At 38.5% G+C, this 5,943-nt stretch overlaps 1 long non-coding RNA gene across 1 annotated transcript; it reads left to right on the top strand.

The window, feature by feature from the left end:
• The first annotated feature begins 446 nt into the window (after positions 1–446).
• LOC112819713 (uncharacterized) lies at positions 447–5,396 on the top strand. Its single transcript, XR_003206954.2, has 3 exons — positions 447–1,309; positions 2,212–2,379; positions 3,788–5,396. It is a non-coding gene; the product is annotated as an uncharacterized lncRNA (long non-coding RNA).
• The last annotated feature ends 547 nt before the right edge of the window (positions 5,397–5,943 follow it).

Here is a 5,943-nt window from a genome sequence, read left to right as displayed (position 1 = left end):
TTCATGCCATGATTCATAGTCTGCGTACAACACCCAGTGCTCCAGGCAGTACATGCCCTCTTTAATACCCATCACCAAGATAACCCATTCCCCCCCCTCCCCTCTAGAACCCTCAGTTTGTTACTCAGAGTCCATAGTCTCTCATGGTTCGTCTCCCCCTCCGATTTCCTTATTAATTTAGAGGTTAGTTATAGGGTATATAACTATATATGTATATATATGTATAATACTATTACATTTTCCTGCATCTGCATTAGAATGACATGATGATTTCGCAGAGAATCCCTAGTTCTAAGACTTACGACTGAGTGCTTTCTCAATGTTGCTTTGTCTCTCTATCTTTCTATATCTTTCTCTTTTTTTTGGTTTCCTTTTTTTGCTTTCTATATCTTTCTGTCTTTCCTTCTTTCTTGTTATTTTTTTCATGGGAATTTATAATTTGGGTAGATTGGTGATATTCTTTTATTCTTTTTCCTCAAGTATGAAGTAATGCTTTTTTAAAAGCTCAGGAGTTTATGGTAGTGTTATTAAATACATTTATAAAAATAGTTTATTTTTTTGTAGGAAGTCATGATGTTGCAACAGAGCAAGGCTTTGCCTTTTTATTCACTTAAAATATGGAATTGGTACCAAGGAACCCAAGTAGAACCTGTCACAAGTAAACGAGTAGATATTCACTTTCACTGAACAAACTAGGTATGCTTATGGAAGCAGTAGATTGACTAGTTCCATTTTTACCATTTTTTAAAAAGATTTTATTTATTTATTTGACAGAGAGAGACAGCAAGAGAGGGAACACAAGCAGCAGGCAGAGGGAGAGGGAGAAGCAGGCTTCCCACTGAGCAGGGAGCTGGATACCCAGGACCCTGGGATCAGGGCCTGAGCCGAAGGAAGACGCTTAATGACTGAGCCACCCAGGCACTCCGCATTTTTACCTTTTGTTTATGTTCACTATGTCCACAGTCAAGCTTTTTGGATATACCTTCAATGAGAAGAAAGATCAAAGTTTTTGGTTTCGCAAAGTGTTGCTCAAAACACGTATTATGGATGTCTCAGCTCTTCGTTCAGTTCTTAGCTCAAACTCATGCCTGAAAGAACTGATGTTATTATTTCTCCTGTATAAAATGAAACAAATGGCATAGGTTTAAAAAACCTATACAGGCAGTCTTTATATTAAGAGCTGTCTCAGTTTAAATGGTTATCTGTTCTTTGACAAATTGGTCCAGAAAGCAGTAGAATGAGCACTAGCTTTGGAACCAGAAAGTGCTGGGATTCAAGAAGTGAGAAAAGCAAATTCCCTGGCTTCCTAGTGAGTACAGCCTAGTGGAGGGAGATGGGTATTTAATAAAATAATCAATCTCAGTGACATGTAACTACAAACTAGAAGAGCTTCAAAACTAGAGTAAAAGGAACTGTAGTGAGGATTAGAGAGTGGTGGACCTGTCTGAGAAGCACAAGGCATGTAACCCTAGATGTTTGAGTTGTATGTGAAAGCTGCAGGTTTAGTAGGTGAAGTGAGATGTGGTTGGGAAGAATTTCCAGTCTGAGACAACAGTTTTAAAAAAATCCCCAAGGCAGAAAGGACCATGGCATGTTGGCAGAACAGAATAAAGGCCACTAGGACTAAAGTATGGAGAATGGGGTAGGGTGGAGGAACACTGTTCTTAGATAAGAGCTAGGCAAAGGCTAGATCAGGCATCACCTTAAGGTGCCAATAGGAATCTTGACCTATACTAAATAGTTTCTAACAGCTTTGGGAAATCATAAAAAGGTTTTATACAAAACTCAGGTGTTTAGAATTCAGTTTCAGAATGTCACTTCATATGCCCAAATGTGGAAAATCAACTGGGGTAAAGGGAACTGAACTGGAAATAGGTTAGTTAGGAGGCCTATTTAGTATTAGTAATAATCAGGTGAGTGATAGTTTGGATTAAAGCGGTTTCTACTAGATCAGTCAGGAGGCTACTATAGTAATCTAGGCAAGAGATGAGGGTGATTTGGACTAGAGTGGTTGTGCAGGAGTTGGAGAGGGACAAATACATTCTCCATAGCTGTCTTGTTTCTTCAATGTCATATGGACCAGTATAGGTCATCCACGTAATTGATGCAATGGATTAACTGCCTAATGTCAGTTGATAGGACACTTTCAGGTGTGGCTATGGTTTAATGGATCTGTCTGGGTGCAGTTTTTTTTTTTTTTTTTTTTTTAAGGACTGAGATTTCCATCAGGATCTTCCTACAGTTTTAAGAAAGATGGCATGATGCTGTTGGGAATAACAGTACAGATAATCTGTCAAAGCTCTAAGAAAACACCAGAAGAGGAGGGTCCCTTGATTCAGGAACTGCTGCAATGGCTGGCAGCTAACACAGGAGCAGAAGGTAGGGAGGTGACAGACACGCAAGGCAGATGTTCTACTGAGCTCTTCCATCTGTATGGGGCTTTTTGGTTCTACTGCTCTTTCCCAGCTATGCAGGAAGCAAGTGCCAATGATGCATCTTCATTAGGATGAACAGGGCTTTGGATAGAGGAGAGGCAATTGTCATTTGCTGAAAGCCCAGGGTCAATGAGAACCCAAATATGGTACTGATAGCATTGGGGGAAAGTGACAGGACCATCATCTATTCAGCAAGTGTCTTCTTTTGAAAGAGGACTTATTGACAATATGAAGGGAACTATCTATCCCAACCTGCATCAACAATACAGGGTTGAAATGTGTCAGGAATAGCTATGTTTTGATTACTCACTCTGCCAGACTCTCTATGATCTGCTTCCATTCCTTTCCCCTTATTTCTTAGATTTCATTCCCCCCCAATCTCCCCACTGACCACTGTGTACCAGCCACAATGACTTCCTCATTATTCCTTGAAGACCCCAAGAAGTTGCCATCTCTCTGGAATTTGTACTTCCTATTCTTTGTCTAGAATTCTCTGCATGTCTGCGCATGGCTTGTTCTGTCACTTTAATAGGTTTCCACTCATATTAATCTCCAAAGAGAGGTCTTGCCTGACCACCCTATCCCCAATAGTACCTTTCGTCACTCTCTAGCCTTCCACACTGCTTTTGTTTCTCTACAAAGTTCTCTGCACTGCCTAACTGTAAAGTGTACATATTTGCTTATCACACCGATTAGAATGGAAGCTCAGTGATGTGGAGATTTTGACAGTCTTCTTCACTGTGCTATCCTGAGTGTATAGGACGGTATCTGCACAGACTAGGCCCTCAAGAAGTACTGGGAGGAATCACCAAATGGCTCTTATTTAGTATCCACGGCACAATCTGAGAAGTAGGTATTATTGTTACCTCATTTGACAGAGGAGGAAACAAGATTAAGCATTGTATATAAAATAAAAAAGATACTGATTTCAAAATATGATCTTTTTACTTAAACCATTTTGTCCCATTTTAACCTTTGATTTTCCCTGAATCATATATGCTGAAGAGAAAGATCAGAAAATACTACTTCCCTTTGTTAACAAAACTGTCCTTTTGCCAGGCCAGAGAGTATAATACAAAGAGAGAGTGATGGTGTGGATAGCATCTAGTGCTATTGAAAGTGGGAACAGATAGAAAAATTGTTATGGGCTAAATATTTGTGTCCTGCCAAAATTCCTATGTTGAAACCCTAACCCTGATATGACAGTAGTAGGAGGTAGGACCTTTGGGAGGTACTTAGGTTTAGATGAGGTCAGGAGGGTAGAGTCCTTATATGAGATTAAGAGCTCTTATAAGAAGAGACCAAACCGAGTGATCTCTCTCACGCTCTCTCTCTCTCTCTCCAATGTGAAGAAACAGCAAGAAGGCAGCAATCTGCAAGAGGGCTTTCACCAGGAACCAAATCTGCCTATACCATGATTTTGGATTTTTCCAGCCTCCAGAATGTGAGAAATAATGTTTGTCGTTGAAGCCACTGAGTCTATTGTATTCTGTTGTAGCAACCCAACTTAAGCCAAGAATGTTCTCTGAGCATTTATGCTCAAGGTTGCCTCTTTTGCGGGTTTCACAAGAGAATTTATAGATATATATGTCTCAAAGAAGAGGCTTGGCATGATGCTTCTGAGGAGCAGATGATGACCTTTCTGGACAAAGGACAAATGAGAGAAACTGAAGACAAATATCCAGGAGAGTCTCAACCTCTAGCCAGGGTCCCCTAGGAAGGAAAATTGTAACATCTCAGTCTCCTGAAGATGAAGCTCTGAAACACCATTTCCTTATTTAGCATTCTGTGTGGCCAGAGGCAGAGAGTGGCAGCCCTGATGAGATTTAATGATGTGAGGCTATATTTGTATAAATAACTGTGGGAAATCCCAAAGTTTACAAGTGGTAACGACCACAGACTCCAGCTCCCTAAAGCCAGGTGTGCAGATGTCCTGATATCTTTTCGCACATGTCCTGATCTACCTCAGGTTGAATGCTTTTGGTGAGTGCCATTATATTAAATTTCCTTCCTATTTCTCAATTCTGGGTTAGTTTGTATGGAAAAGCAGACACTTTCCTCACAGAAAGAACTAAGCTGCTGAACTTCTTTGTGAACTTTTATTATGAGTATGTCCGTGAGTGGTTATTTTTTGTGTTACCAGTTGTCGAAATGTGTCTTGTTTTTGTTAACAAGCACATTACTCAATTATATGCATTTTCAATGATTTTGCCAACATAAAAAATTAGAACTGAGGACGTAATAAGCAATATGGCAAAAGCAAACTCAGGACATAGTAGTAAGACTTGGATAAACTTGAATGCTGGGTTATTCTGGATAATTAAATTTAAAAAATTTCTTGGTTAGCTGAGAGTTAGGCAACTTTTTTTTTTTTCCGCAACTCTGGAAATCTTGAATAATGTTTGAGTTCACTCCCCTGTTATTAAAAACAGTATATTAAACCAAATGAGAGCCACTTTTAATTAAAAATCTAATAGTGCACTAGGTAAACCTTTCCAATTTATCAATTTTCATTGATTATTGTAGATAGGAGATTGGCCTAAACGTTGGTTGATTACAAACCATATCTAGAATTCTTAAAAGTCACCTTTATAAATAGGGTTTTTCAAAGGCACAAGGATGTTACAGATGCTCCTTAACAAGTAAGGTGCCAGATTAAAATAGCCTATTTAAAGGAGAGGACTCTTTCAGTCAAATGGGAAAACCCTAGTGAGTGGAAAGTTTGGTAGTTTGAATTTCAAAACTCCACTGTATTTTTATATTTTCTTCATGAAAGATTTATACTTCTCAGTTCCCTTCCTTTCTTTTTAAATATCAATTTAATATCTCCACAATCTTATAATACCTTGATTTTAGTGCTGTTCCCAAACTTCTAAAAGTATACTGGACCCTCAACTTTAATTGTAGTTGTTACATTGGCTCATTTGATTTAAGCAACTTTAAAATGTAATTGAAGAAGATAGCAGGAGGGGAAGAATGAAGGGGGGGAAATCGGAGGGGGGAAGACAAACCATGAGAGATGATGGACTCTGAGAAACAAACTGAGGGTTCTAGAGGGGAGGGGGGTGAGGGGATGGGTTAGCCTGGTGATGGGTATTAAAGAGGGCACATTCTTCATGGAGCACTGGGTGTTATACAGAAACAATGAATCATTGAACACTACATCAAAAACTAATGATGTAATGTATGGTGCTTAACATAACAATAAAAAATTAAAAAATAAAAATGTAATTGAGGTTTCTTCCCCCCTTTTTGAATGTGATAAAGAAAATAAAAATGATTGGTTTAGGAGAGGAAAAACAAGTGAAATATCCAAAAAAAAACCTAAATATACAATTTATACAATTTATTATTGTGATCTTAATGTGTATTACCATACTATTTTTATTTAACAAATATTTATGTAGAGCTCACTATATTCCAGGCACTATTCTAAGGGCTACATAGATATTAGGTCTCTTCATTAATTCTTGTAACACCCCTATGAAGCAGTTACTGTTATTCCTCT

This window comes from Callorhinus ursinus, unplaced genomic scaffold (genome assembly GCF_003265705.2).
Source record: "Callorhinus ursinus isolate GAN/ISIS: 27379988/994484 unplaced genomic scaffold, GSC_fseal_2.0 scaffold3, whole genome shotgun sequence".
In the NCBI taxonomy this organism is placed as follows: domain Eukaryota; kingdom Metazoa; phylum Chordata; class Mammalia; order Carnivora; family Otariidae; genus Callorhinus; species Callorhinus ursinus.
The sequence above is the reverse complement of the archived record's forward strand: the minus strand, read 5'-3'. Positions and strand labels throughout refer to the sequence as shown.